The sequence below is a fragment of the Falco punctatus genome (assembly GCF_963210335.1).
Source record: "Falco punctatus genome assembly, chromosome: 7".
Classification (NCBI taxonomy): domain Eukaryota; kingdom Metazoa; phylum Chordata; class Aves; order Falconiformes; family Falconidae; genus Falco; species Falco punctatus.
The window spans coordinates 23313707-23328573 of record NC_137587.1 but is presented as its reverse complement, the minus strand read 5'-3'; the positions used below and the strand labels follow the sequence as shown (position 1 = coordinate 23328573).

Genomic DNA, 14867 nt, shown 5'->3' with positions numbered 1-14867 from the left:
TTTCTTAAACAGGCAGAAGCAGGATTTATTTATGGTCTGTAAAGTCTTATGTGGTTGCAGCCTGCAGAATCAGAGAAATATTCTCTTTGCTCAACGGAGATTTACTTGGCATTCTCTTTAAAACAGTTTCATTTTTACAATAATTTGATTTCCTCCCGACTACGTGTTTTGGGCGCAGTGTAAAGGCCATCTGTACTGGAGTAAGCAGTTACGGGAGGGGAAGAGAGAAAAGAAATGTCCTAATGCGGAGACTGATATTAGGTTGTTTAGAGGGCGAGACTGCAGTTCCAGGCAGCAAGAGCAGCAGCTTTATGACTGTGTGTAATTACAGAATGATTGCATAGGACAGCATTGTTGGACCGAATACGTATACACAGGCTATTGTGCAAGACTTCTGTACCGAACAAAACCTATTTTTGCATTGCAAATGCTAAAAAGAGAATGCATTCTGCATTGAACCGCCCCATTTCTCTTCGACTTTACCGAAAGGGGGGGGGAGGAGAAGTGGAACGAGGCTGATAGTAGAAGTCGCAGACCTGAAATAGTCAGCAGAAAAGAAACGCCACCAGTAGTCCCTGAAATCACGGAAGAAACTGAAAGCTCGTTGTATCTGAGGTTCATGTTTCTGAAGTGATTATGCAGCAGGTGAAAATCAGGCAGGCTAGCTAACAGTCCTGCAGGTTTAGTGCAGTTCTTGCACTAGTCTAAGTTCTTGTGTGGGAGAAACACCGGTTTGTTTCTAGCAACTGCAGTTCAGCTAGCTTTCTTGGAAATGGAGAGAACTGGAAGAGCTTATGTGTCAGGCCACAAAAAATTAGAGGTTGACAGGAGTGCTGGACTGGACATAAATTTTGAACATGCTGTTTCAACTTTAGTTGAAGAGTTGCATCGTGCTCGGTGATCTTGCAGGCAGCGCTGGCTGAGAGACAGGACAAGGCATTGAGCCACAGACACTGTATTAGCAAGTTGAAATTTCAACTAAAAGACTGTCAAAATTATGCCGAAGTTCTTGTGGATGCAACTCGTAAGATTTGTTTTTCAGAGATGTTGGTTACCTGTAATTTTATCAGTTTGGAAGTACTTGAAATTCATGAAGTATCAAATCCAAAAGATTTCAGATCTGGACTCAGAAATCGACCTAAGATTAGTGAAAATTTTCTGGAAAAGTGTTAACCATCATTGCTGATGTCTTAATAAATTCTGTGAAGGCTTATAAAGTGTTTTGAGCACTGTGATGGAAAGTAATGTGAAAATGAAAAGCTGCTTTAAAATTTCTTGGTGTTCAACTGGAACATATTTTAGTTGAATACACACAGATCATCTTATTACTGGTAGTCCCCTCAGGTTGTCAGCTAAATGCTTCATGTAAAATATATGTAGCTTTGTTAATGAAGAACATAGTGATGTGCTGAAGTTTACATTTGGGGTTTTTTTTTGGGGGGGGATGAGGGGGTTGTTACAGTTTTGTTTTGTTAGCAAGTGGCTGATTAACCGCTGTATTAGGCCTATCACTTGACAGACTTTCATGATAATCCTGTAAATTTATAGGAGCATTTTGTTTTAACACAAAATAAGTCAAGTTACATTTTATCTGTGCATTACTACAATGTTTTATTTGTAGCTTTTTCTTTGGATTGTTCTTAATGTCTTGATCGGCTTGTCAATCTATGTTATACTGGGTGTTTTAATGTCAAAATTACTTCTGGGTGAAAATAGAAACTGCTTAAAGATGCCTTGACTCATTTGTGGTAGTGATACAACGTAACTATTACTTAAGGTAAGTATTTTGCTTTTCACAGCCTACCTGGTGGGGGAAAACATTTTAGGTCAGGATTCTTTGGGCTTGTATACAAAGGAGTAGGTAACTTTAATGTCCATGAGTTGTCCTGTGGTGCTCAGTGGAATTAGTCATAGATACACATTTGTGTACATGTTAGCAAAGGGAGGTGTAGCTGTGCTGGCCTTTAACCCTTCCAGGTGCATGAGAGTAGTAGGTGATATGAAATGCTGAGGGCTGTAGCACGGAACAAGCATTTTGGGATCCTACGTAATCATTCCAGATGTTAATTTATGCTTTTGCATTTTCACTTTTATTGTCATCCATAAGTGACATAAGTGGTAGCTGCAGAACTGTAGGAGGTATTTTCAAGCCTGGCATCCCTCCCATGATACTATTCTGCCAAGCTGTGCCAGGCAATCCCTTAAGTTGCCACTGATGCAGGACCTGTAGCCTTTCTTTGGAAATGGCTACCTGGGTGATGGTGGTAGCAAGCAGTTTGTGTGGAGGGGTGTGTTCCGGCATGTAGTAAGACAGGAGTGATTGCCATGAATAAGGATGGTAGTCTGTCTAGCCCGTGATCCTGTTTCCAAAGATGGATATGTATTCTATATGCTTAGCAATTCTTGAGGAGTTTCTACTCAAGAGATGTACCTAATTTTCCCTTGAGCTCAGGTAAACGTTTAGCAGCTGCTTTTTTAATCTGTTGATCAAATCGTGGAATGAGGATGTTGAAGGGACTTGTATTAGGGATAAGAGCTGATTTTTTTTGTCGTTTCACCTTTTTTTTTATAAAAAAAGATTTTTTTTTTTCATTTTCTGAGGCGTTGCATAAAATCTTAGTACTGGTTGCAGTAACTTACAGTTTACGCTAAAATGAAATGTAGTAAATATGCTTATTGTCTCCAGTGCAGTTAGTTATGTTTCCCATAAAGGGATAAACCCCCCACTTTTCTGAGTATCATGTGAAATGGGGTGAGGGGTGGGGCCGGGGGGTAGGGGAGGCTGGAGTTCATGCAGTGAGGTTTTGCAACACGTGTCCAAAAAGCTAGCGAATTCTGGCACAGGCAAGCCGAGGCTCATGAGTCAGCTCCAAATGGAAGACTTGTCACTGAGCAATTTGTAAATAGGAGGGATGTACTGCTAATTCAAGGAAATATCATCGTTAGGACCTCCCCTAGCAATTGGAAGTGTGGCACAGAGCTATCTGTCAGCAGGAGTTGTCCATGCTTTGAATCACATGTTCCCTTTAGTGTGATTTGAGCATTCAAACCAAGAAATGCCTGTGTGATACGTAGGCCCTTGAAGGAGGTGGTTGCTCAAGTAATAATTTAAATTTTTGTAGCTGCATACCAGCAACTTGCATTCCATGTGGAAGCTCTTTGGCAGCTACAGCAGCTCCCAGTGCACAAATGGCATGTGTTTCCAGCATGAGGCTGCTCAATAAACACTTCACAACGTTTTGTGTAACTTCTGACTCTGAATGGTCTCCAACTGTACCCCTTCTTGAGTGCTCTGCTGATCAGCTCCACCAACTGAAAAATAACACAGAATGTTACAATAAAAGCTATGCTCTTCAAGCCAGGGAAAAAATGTGAGTGTATGCATTCTGAATGCAGCCAACATTCAGGTATTCAGGAGCAAATGATGGAATGGGGATGTAGAGATAAATCTTGGTAATTAATTCCTTGCTTTTCTGGCTGTGTTGATGCTTTTTATCGCATTTGGTGCAACTGACAGCCACCTGATTAGCAGACCTGTATTAATATCATTAATTAGTCTATATGTACTATGGAAGATGTACTGATATGCTTTGAAATTTACGTCTTAGAAATGAATTATTTTTTTTTTTATGTACAAGTAAATTACATGAATGCCTCTTGTTGCATCTACAGCTGTTGTTGATAAAGAAGTTAACTGGGAAAGGCTAGATTTGGAGGGGTGGCAAAGTGTTCAGTGGTTTGTTTTTTTCTTTTTTGTTGTTGTTTAAAGGCCTACAGCAAAACATGGAATAATGCTTTCATTTTTAGTCTTTAGTTTTTGAAAATCAGTTTTAAGGTTTTGCATAGTAAGTATTGGTAAAGATTGAAACAAGTTAAATATTATGAATGACCAAACTAGTAAACTGAGAAACAATTCTGTTATCTTTCTTACTAAATATGTTATTGATTCATTACGCGGTCAATATTGGGATGTAAAGAGATAGGAAGTGGAATCAAGTCAGTATTCACATTTTGTTTCTTCTTTACTGTATATTATTTTCTCACATGAAAATTGGTTCTCAGATGCTTGGCTTTCCCCATCATAGCTTACTAATAGGAGAGGTTACACTGTAATATATCTTGGTGTATCCTCTTCTCATTTATTTTGGGAAGACAAATTAAATGTGCATGTATATTTATGTGTACACAAACACTATTCTGTTATATACCTTTATGTTTCTCATTTTAAACTCAGTTTCCCTGAGAACAAATGTGTTTTTTTTTTTTCTTGTGGTGTTAGAGTACTGCTTGTGAAGTTTTGTTTATATTTTATAAAACTTTTTAAAAGTTTTGATTGTTTGTACTATTATTTCAAGCTTGAATATTGCTGAATTTTGGGTTTTATCTTAGTTGATTGTTTTTAATAATGTTGCTTTTGGTATTTCTAGAGCTATAGTGACCAAAATGTGAATTGTGGCTGCAAGGATTGTTCTTTTCTTTATCTTTATTCTTAACTAAGAAGGCTTTTTGAAATACTGGTTTGGCTTTGTGGTCTAGTTGTAGTACAGTTTTAGATGGTTGATTTCCAGCTACCAGACTGGCTGCATCCCTTCAGCATGGGTAAAATAGAATCTGTTCTCTGAAGCTACCTTTTGTGGGGCAGAAGGATTGCTGAAATGCTTGTCACCTTGTCTGCAGTGTGCATTTTGATGAAGTCTAAAGCTGAAACTAGTTCCAGGAGTCTGAATAATTTCAAGTTGTTATGTTACGGTATAGTTCATAGGGTAAAATTGCAGTTCTGTTTGGATCCCAGGTTGTTTGAGGATGTTGCATGATTTCAAATGTGGCTTAATCATTTATGTTTAGGTGCAGCCATATCTGCCGTGTCTGTGTACACTTACGATTCTTTGAGCATCTCCTTATAAACTCCTGCATCAGTCTCGTAGTAATTTGTCATAAATTACATTATTATTTAGAGTTTTTTAGTAATGCAAGTCAACAAGTCTGGCATTGAGTAATATTCTTAACTGTTCAGATTTTTGATCCTGAATAGTCACCTTTAGACACATTCAGAAGAAAAGTAAGACAAAGTGCCATATGTTAAAAATACTGTTGGGATTCTGTTGGACTATTTGCCATTAAATTGTCTTATTTTCAGGGTTTATTTCTTCCTGCATAATGTATTGTTCATTCTTTCAAGCACTTCCTGAAAGGAGAATTTGCTGTGTTTGTGGGAAATGACTACACTTGGGTGGAGAAGTATTTTTCTATCTTGAATTGGTTTTATACCATTTGAGAATGAAATCCCAGCACTGCCAAATTCCTGGTGAGAGGAGAGAGCATCACAGCTGTAAGGCATTCTGATTGCTTTAGGAGATTCCAATGATGACAACTTAGGATGCCAAATACTTGTGTATGTGAAACTGGCAGGGAAAACTTACTGGCCCTATGGTTTAGTTTGATTTCATTACTTAGAAAAAATCTGTATTGAATTGTATTCTTAGAATCTTTTTCGACAAACTCTAGATGTTATCCTGTATGAGACATGCTAAATATTGGGAATATTTATAATATAATCTTCATTATATTGAATTAAGATTATAAATTTATATGTATTTTAATTGGAAAGCTATAATATTTGCACATTCTTAGAAAATGTAAGTTTTTTTCAAGTATATATCGTAAGTAAATCATGTAGTCTTTCTACATCAGTATTTGTTTAAATGAAGGTGTTTTAAGGGGTGTTGAGATGCTGGGGGAAAGTAAATATACTATAAATGAAAGCTAGGAATGAAAAAGTATTACTTTACCATTGAGCGTTCTTAGTATTAAAAGTCAGTATTAAGTAAAAATTGCCCTCTTTCAATATTCAGAAAGTCTTTTTTACTTAAAGGGTGTTATTGCAAGTAAAGAATTGTGCTAAATGTTGTGTTTGATTATGGGCTTCATTTTTTTCTGATATAATTTCAGTATTGAAGTGGTCTCTGTTACCATGATTTTCTAAATACATGCAAGAATGCAAAATATATTTAAGACATTTCCTCTTTCCTATGGCAGTATAAGAACTACTTTGACTCCTTGTTTTTGTTGGGGTTTGTTTGTTTTATAGTCCTCTTTATTTGGCAAAAGTGAAATATTTTAGTTATGGTACTAGCTGGCTTATTTTGCTGTTACCACTTTGTATAGAAAATGTAGTATAACTTTTTCTGTAGAAAAAATTGATCTGAAATGAAAATGCTCTTCTATTGCCGAAGAATATGCAAAGAATATAGAACTCCTTAAACTCCTTATTCTTTGCATCTCAGACTCAAAATTAAAATTAATTTATAAACATTTGAAGTACTGAGGTATCAAAAACCTCAGATGTTTGTTACACATGGTACTGTACTCTGGTTTTATGCTTGTTAATGGTCAATAATGGGCTACCTTGCAAGAAGCTTCATTGCAGTCAATGCTGGTATTTTTTCCTTAAAAACAAAGCCTATCTGAAGTTTTTAATTTGCAATATAAATAAACCTAGTTACCTTACCTTTACAGAGGAAATTAAAATCGGATAACTTTCTTAGCAAAAGAAATAAAATGCAAATTTGAATACTTGATTTCTAAGTTTTTCTCTACATCTGGAAATGCTCTTAAATAATAATAATTACTATTGATACAAATTGCACGCTGGAAGATTCAGTTTCCTCATTCAGGTAATCTCTCCTGGCATTTTAAAACGAAGTAGCCTGCCTGTGCACACATCTATGCAAAGATGCAGGTTTTTGTTTATTTGTCCGAGAATGGCAGAAGCATGTATCTGCTGAAGTGCAAAGCCCAGGAGACAAAAGGAACTTGAGCAGGCTGGTCATAAAGAAGCAAAGCATCCCTCTAACTTGGAGGTGACAGAGCGAGGTTGGAGACCTTTTACGGCTCTTCAGGTTGCACTGCTGCTTTTTTAGCAAACTTATGGATTTCTCCATAAGACACCTTTGTCAGAAGTATCATTAGGGAAGTATGAGACCAAAGGCAGTGGCCCAAATACTTATCAACATCAACAATTGCTTGATACTTAGTTAAAGGGACAGAGCTGATATTAAAACAGCCATGTTGGCAAGATGCTGCTGCTTTTATGCTGACTATATATTTGGGTGATGTTGAATTGGCTTTTACTGTTTTAAAACAGAAGTGTTTTGTGTTTTTTTCCCCCCGTGGTGGTAAATGTCAATCAATAATCTTTTCCAATCCTGACCAGCAATATTCTGTTGTTACAATACTGTGAAGTTACTGTTGATGTTTGTAATTTACTATTTACTGAATGAGTTTTCTATGAAAGGGCAAAACTTCTTGATTTTAAAAGACAGCCCCAAACCAAAAAATCCTTCTTAAGCACACACAAAATAAAAAAGCACCAAGGTAGGAAAACACTTTGATTTAGAAGTTTTTAATGCTTCCTTCATGGAAGGTACTGGTATTTAAACTATACTTGGATCAGGATCTCAGGTTGTAAACGCTTCAGTCCATCTAGTACAGTAATAAAATGTTTCAAGGACTGCATGACAAAAAGCAAACAAGAAACCCCAGTATTTGAGCTGGTTCACATGTTACTCAGCAGAGATGGCACTGATGTTTGCAGTAGGTCTTTGGTGTCTAATATAGAAATATAATTTCTTAAGAAACAAAAAAAATAATTCAGTTTTCTATAGTCTCTTGTAAAAAAATTTGAGCAGAAATCTACTTAAGAGACTTTTGAGAATAATTCAGATCTGCTTATGATGGTTTGCTTCTGCTCTTCACATGGTGAGTGTTAAGAGAAAAGACTGCACCTGCTTTGTAATTCTCAGGCTACATGGTATAGATAAGTCTGCAGTTTTACTCTTTCATATTCTGAGCCAATATGCAGGCTCATAACATAAAAACTGCACGGATTTACCATTTTAGTTTGAATAATATGTAACAAGTTGCAGGCTACATGTAGACCTTAAAGTTCTAAGTGAGCTGTAGCTGTCCCTTTTGTCAAGCAAATTTGCGGGTCTGATCTGTTAGTGGAGGTTGTAATGCTGTGACTGGATCTGTACCAGCAGGTCTTATGGAGGTCTGTTTCAAGAATACCGCTTAGAAATTGAATTTAAGGGGAGCTTTCTAATGTATTAGTTGGGTTAAAATGTTTAAGAAATTACATCCATAGTCTTACCAAGAAGTGTTTGTTTAGCCTTTAAAAATCTTAAGTAAAATCTTGCTCTTCACCTCTTTTATTAGCCTGGAGTGCTTTTGGTGTTCCACCTCCGAAGTTAACTGGTGTTACTATTTGGGGGGTTGGCGGAAGTGTTTCTATTTATCATTTCATTGAGCCTTTTATTCATAAGTAGTCACAACAGGCTGCTTATACTGAAATTAAAATGCTCAGTAGCAAGAAGCAGGTACCTAGAATTTAGAGGAAGTCTTGCTCATTGCCCTGACCCAGAGGACCATTAGATTTTCCAGTCATGGAGTTTCCTGCATCTAATATGTGAGTTCACACTTAGATTTACAAACTGGTAGACAATTGTGGGACAGCTAAGACCAAAGACAGACTTGAAAGAAAAGGTAAAAAAAATACTGTACAGGGAGGAAGTGTTTTCTGGTGACACAAGACATACAACAAAACTGCCCAACCTTCTCCCTTTCTTGCAATCTCACTGCTTTAATTCACATTGTAATGTAAATTTACAACTTAGATTGTTTGTGCCTTGTTATCATCTGTGTTGATGATATTACCCTCAACAAAGGCTACAGAACTATACTCTGACCTAACAAGAAGCATACAAGGTCAAGAGTGGGAACAGAGATGCTGCTCCATCCAAGGGAGCTGCTTGATGGGGATGCATGTCCATTAGGGGAAGGCTGATACAAGAGAGTCTGAATCTGCATCTGGGTGGCTGGGTGTGTGTTTTGTCAGCTTGCTTTGTACAGGTCATGCTCTCTCACACCTACTGTTGTTTAGGAAGGAGCTAGCTTTGTTGTTCAGAAAGAGTCTGTGGACCCACTGTGGGCCTCCAGCAGATAGAGGCACTTAGGCCTTAGGTGGAATAGCAACTTTTTTTCATTCAGATGAAGATACATATTTGCTCCTATGATGCATCCTTTATGGGCCCTTTTGACTGGCTTTTTCCTGGATATCCTGGTTGCAAGTCTGACTTTTGGTTCTCTGCGAGATGCTTAATCCCTTTATGTTTGTTCTACAGATCTGAGATATGGAACTGAGGCTTCTGGACTGCACATTAGAAATGAGGCCCCAGTTTCTGTGTAGAGCAGATTGAGTAGAGTTTCCCTAGCCAGGTTACTTTGCTTTAAATGAGGTCATCAGTGAACAAAATTATGATCTCTGTGGCTTAGGTGATTTCAGTCTGGCTCTTATGGAGAGCTGTTTCATACTTCGCTGTTTCTCAGTTGGGCAACTTTGACAGTGTCATTGAAAAGGTCAAAGGTGGAGGAAACCAAAGCGGTTAATCAACTTTCTCCCTTGGAACATGGTTTCGGGACATTTTTGCCAGGTCTATTCATCTGTCAGCTGCTCTATTATGTTTTTTATTGTGAGGATTGAACAGAATTACTCAGTTTTGCTGTGTGCTAAAAAGTATTTTAAGATGACAGTTACTCCTGAGTGACTTGATTTATGAGAGTAAAGTACAGTTTGGAGGTGGAAAGATACTTTGTGTTTAGTGACAGCTATAACTCAGTTACTGTAAGTGACAGAATTTGCTTGGGAAAGTGCTCTAGATTACATGTAGGGTGCCTAGCTGTTTACAAGTAACCATCTGAGCTGTACAGTTTGGATGCACGGAGGGAATGTGAAAATCTATTGACATCTTTAGTTACTCAACTAGTTTATTTTTGGGAGCTCATGAATTGGCAGGACATAGTGACCCTGCCTGAAGGGGAAACGTGTAATGACTTTGAATGCAGGAAACTTAGTGAATATTTTCTCAAGTTACTTGCAACTATTTCTTTGTGGCAACTGTAATGGAGGTTTTTAGCCCCTTGCTTTCCCACTGAACATTTTTGTATGGTGTTGATATATTTTAATTAAGATCTAATACTACATCAGCATGAAATTGCTTAAATGCATCATACAACAGGTTTGAAGCGTGTGGAGTTTTCTTGTTTGAAAAAGGGGGAAAAAACATTTGTGGTAGCTTGTTTGTAACCCTTTATAATGTTATACGCTTCATTGGCAATAGCTGTGGCTTGGATTCAGAATTGGTCTGGGGCACAAATGCTACTACACAGAGAAGACAGCTGTTTTGCACACAGGTAATACAGGATTCTGAAACAAATAGGGAGCTGAGGGAAGTTGTATTTATGTACAGAAGCACAGCTGTATTTTTGCTTGACACTGATACTGCTCTTGCACTGTGTAGCTAGAGGTAGACCCAGCAAACAGGATCAAAAACTGACAGTAACAACTGCGAAGTCTTACAGAAACTTTGCCCTTCCTATTATGTTTTCTGCACCTGACTGATTTGCACAAAACTATTACCGCTTAGCGTAGTGTGTAAGAGAGTAAGAACAAGAAAGCTTTCTTGTACTGGGTTCCTTGTAGCTACTACTACAAATCCTGGTTTGGAGAGCTGATACAAGGCATGGAGTAAGTGGGGAGTTTATTCTAGAAGAAAGTTGGTTTTCTTTTGGCTTTAAATGTGTTGTACTGTTATACCATCAGAAATTCTCTGAAAAAAATATATTTAAAAATATGTAGTAGTAGTAGTTTCATGTTGCTTAAGAGTTTCTTGATAACTGAGAAGGTTCTCAAACAAATTGAATTTTTGGAGGTGAGAAAACTCAAGTCCTTGACACATCTCTTTTATAATAACTTCTTGAAAGCAAAATAATGGGGTTTAGTTAAAAATTTAAACAGGGAGTGTTTTCTTCATGACTGCAAAGTTATTATTGGTACATTGAAGCCTTCATAATTTAATCAGATTGTTTGTGTAGTGCTTGTTTGTTTGTGGAGATAAAGCATCATTTTAAGAAAAAAATTATTTAAGTAAACTACTTCTGAAGAATTCCTTTCATTTAAATTGGTTCTTATCTGCAGTGGATGTAGTCATGTAAATGTATGCATGTACACATAACTATATAGGTATAATATATAGCCAAGATAGAATACAGCTGATCAGTGATCACAGGAGTTGCATAGTGTTGTGACTTCAAACAAAATGTGCTTTACAAATAGCATTCATTTTCTCTTCTTGCCAAACAAAATATCCAAATATAAACTGGATGCTAGTGTAAGGGAGAACACATTTTTGACCAGGGACCAAGCTGCAAATATGTTATAGCCTTAATTTCATGGAAAGGATTGCATCTTTTGGGAGTTAAGGATTAAAACAGTTGAGAGATACTTTGTTTTAGGGTTTTTCTTGGGGATTATGGGTAGCAGTGTATAATTATTTTTTTTTACTATTCAAAAGAAACCCCTTCTTTTCTAGTGAAGTATGAACAATTGTGATGTATCAAGGCTCTTTTTAATCTAATTTATCATTTAAGGGAGCTTGATTTCCTTCTAATGCAGAAGTTGAAAAAGAAGCCATGTATATTCGTTGCTCATGGAAATGCAGAACAAGTAGTATAAACAACAGAAGGGGCTGTATATTAAAAAAGAATAATTAAAAATCCTCACCCAAGACCTAAATGAAATTAATGTATTCTGGGATGCCTTTATGTGCACTGCTAAAGAGGGTACGGGATTCCATGGTTGTGCTGCAAATGTGTAGTGCTTCATCGGTCTTTGCAGGGGTGTTTACTGCCTGGCTGGGCCTGGGGGTCCTTAAAATAATGGGGTGGGGACTGGATGTCACTGCAGCCACAGGGCATGGCATGCCAGGCTGCCTGCGAGGGCGGGGGAAGCTGCCAGGTGTCTGGTTTTGAGGGCAGCCTGAGCTTCATGACTCTTGAGACCAGTGAGCTCAGCTGCAGTGTGGACTTAAACCCTTTCAGAGATACTGTTTCTTCAGGCTGTCACTTGGGTTCTTGCTCAGCAGCTGATGCATTTCATTGGGAAATGCAACATCAGAAAAGCATGCTTTTAGACTCCAAGTGGCTTTGGAGCAGCTGTACTACAGCTAAATAAATATATCCCTTTGTAAGAGGAAATAACTGTTCTACCAGATATATGCACAGATGGATTGTAATCATACTGAGGCCAGTCTTTGCCTCAACAAGAGGAAAAAACTTTTTTAGTAGAGTTATAAATGGAAATTGTCCTTACAGTAGCTTCTTGCAGCAGCAGTTGGAGGACTACTCCTGCCTAGTGCAAATGAGATTGGCACTTCAGGGAGTTTGAAAAACTAAAGAAGCTAGGGAGGTACAGGCCATGAGCTACAACAGCAAATGTGTGTTAAAATTTATTGTTCCCCAGATGCCTACAAAAGCATCTGTGAGCAGTTCTACAGCAGTGTGAGCGGACCTGGATAACAGAGGTGTATGTGCCAGAGGTACTAACATACTGGATGTCAGTATGCTCAGAGAGTAGGGGAGGAGAGCCTTCCCCTGCCAGGGGGAAACCCAGTGTCTTGCAAGTTCCAACATACAGATTTCATTTTAGGTAGAAAAATAAGTTGTGTTCGTTTTATTTTTTTAAATAATACAAATTTGAAAGATATTTAGTAATTACAGATACACTTCCTAAAATATTTGATACTAAGTAGACCAAAGTACAGAGCTAAAATTATATGCAGACAGCACTTATGACAGCTGCTGCTTCTTCAGGAGGGAATTATGACACTGAAATAGTGGATCTGGTATAAGATCATTCCAGGATGTTCATCACTTCATCTTCAAATACTAAGGTACTTTAATGAAGAGGCAGTTGTTACTGATGGGGTTTTGCTTTAAAAAGGCAGCTTCAAACTGAAAGCAAACTTGTAGATTTAAACAACACCCTCTGTGTTTTAAAATAAATGGATTGTATCTCCTGACAGAAACGGTGCCAGTATCCAGAGGAGGCCTTAAGGCATGCAACTTTGTCACATGGCCCTAAAGACTACAAAGTGGCTTTAAGTTAGTGCATATGTTTGCAATTGTATGGCTGTCTTTTTTTTTTCTTTAAAAAAAAAAAGGAAAAAAAGTTTTTAAGCTTTAGCATGGGAGGGAGGAGGAGGAGGTGGTCTGTGATTGCTTTTAAACACTGAGGTTTTCCAGAATGCCTGGAAAGGACATGGTGCTGCTCTTGTGGTGCACGTTCACTGAGGTCTGTGCGGCGGAAGAGACTGCAGCAGATCTCTGGCAAGCCCTCGTTGTGTTCCACAGGCTGGTTTTCCACAACTCTCAGCAAACTGGTCACCACTGATTATTCTTTCCACATGTTGATTTTGTGCATGAAGCTACTTCAGGGAATTGAAGCTTCCAATTTGGGAGCTGGAAGGTTAATTATTTCCCTTGCCTTTTGGCTTGTGTGTGCAATTTGCTTGGAGGGCAGCGGGGAGAGTGTTAACCATTTACAAGTGTACATCTTCCCTCATTCCTCCTCAGAATGGTTGTGGAAATTAGTCCTAGGCTAGTTTAGGGAAACAGCTAAGTTGCTCTTGATAGTCAAGACTGTGGTAAGTACACAGAATTGCAAGAAACACACAGTGAGTGGATTTTGTTACTGAAGAGTTAGTTCTCCACAATGAACAGCAAGAGAACACATCCATACTCGACTGAGGAAATTTTTACTATTGCAGCTAGGCAAGCAAAGTATCTTTATTGCTATGGACTTTATTTTAAACTGTTTATTCAAAGAAGTGTCATTTTACTTGTTTAAGGTATAAAAAGCTTGAAAAGTTGGACTGTGGTAAGCAATCTCCTTTTTTAAAATTAGAGTGGCAGATCTGCTTATTTTAGAATTTGACTAGAGAGCTAGTGAAGTGATACTGGGACTTGAGCAACTGCTGCTGTTAAAACCCTGAACCTTTAAATCCAGTGTCTACTGAATGTTAGGGGGAGGTATGTGCATGAATTTCTTCAGTTGGTGTTTGAGAATTAACAATCTTTCAAACTATAAGCAGTTCCTCCAGTGATACTGAGAAATTTGGCACACAATATTCTTTCCATATCCAAAAAAAGGAAGGGTTAATTCCTCTTCACTGCAAATATCTGTGCATAAAATTAAAAAATATATATTAACTGAAACATTTGGGAAAACCTTTTATTTCTTCAAGGAAGGGAGCTGAGAAGTAGTAACTAAAATGGTAAACAACTTCTGTTTATTAGTTGTAGCTTTTTTATGTCCTAACTTGACCTATTACTTTCAGATAAAGGTAGAAATCAAAAAAATTATAGTAAAGAAATTGCCAATTGTGAGAAGCTATTAAAAAAACCCAAACAAAACACTAAGAACTTACTATAGTTGCTTCATTGGATGGGTGGCTCATGCCTCTTCAAACAGTTTGTCCTGCCATGGTATCTTTGGGAACCAATTACATTTAACTTGGAAGGCATCATGTGCTAGAAAATGTACTGGGAATGTAGGTACAAGAGGAGGGGCATCTGCAGGGACTGATACACTTCTGGTTTCAGAAGGGAGATGTTATCTTCTTCCTGCTAGTTTTTTTTGTCGTATCACCTTTTTCTCACATGTTGGCTTCCTACGTGTTGCAACATGAATGGAAACCAACCATTGTATTTGACCTCAATCTAAAATTGAAAGTGATAAATTCTTCAGCCTTAGGCCTCTGAAACTGCAGCTGGGGGAATCCCTGTCTCTTTGTAGATGCTGCTGTGAAGCTTTATGCCAAAATCAGGGTCACGCGTCTTGCAGAAAGTGAGCTGAAGATACCTGAAGAATGTGAAAACCTTAAGCAAAGCTGTAAGTTTAGAAGTGGCTACAGTACAAACCTAGCCTGCCATGTGCAAGAACTGCGTTATGTGTAGAAGCCATTTTTTAA

The 14867-nt window shown here is 37.8% G+C and overlaps 1 protein-coding gene across 2 annotated transcripts in view; it reads left to right on the top strand.

Moving 5' to 3' along the window:
- Positions 1-14867, top strand: part of MIDEAS (mitotic deacetylase associated SANT domain protein) — a 63859-nt gene that overhangs the window by 15942 nt on the left and 33050 nt on the right. The gene's annotated exons all lie outside the window — the stretch shown is intronic.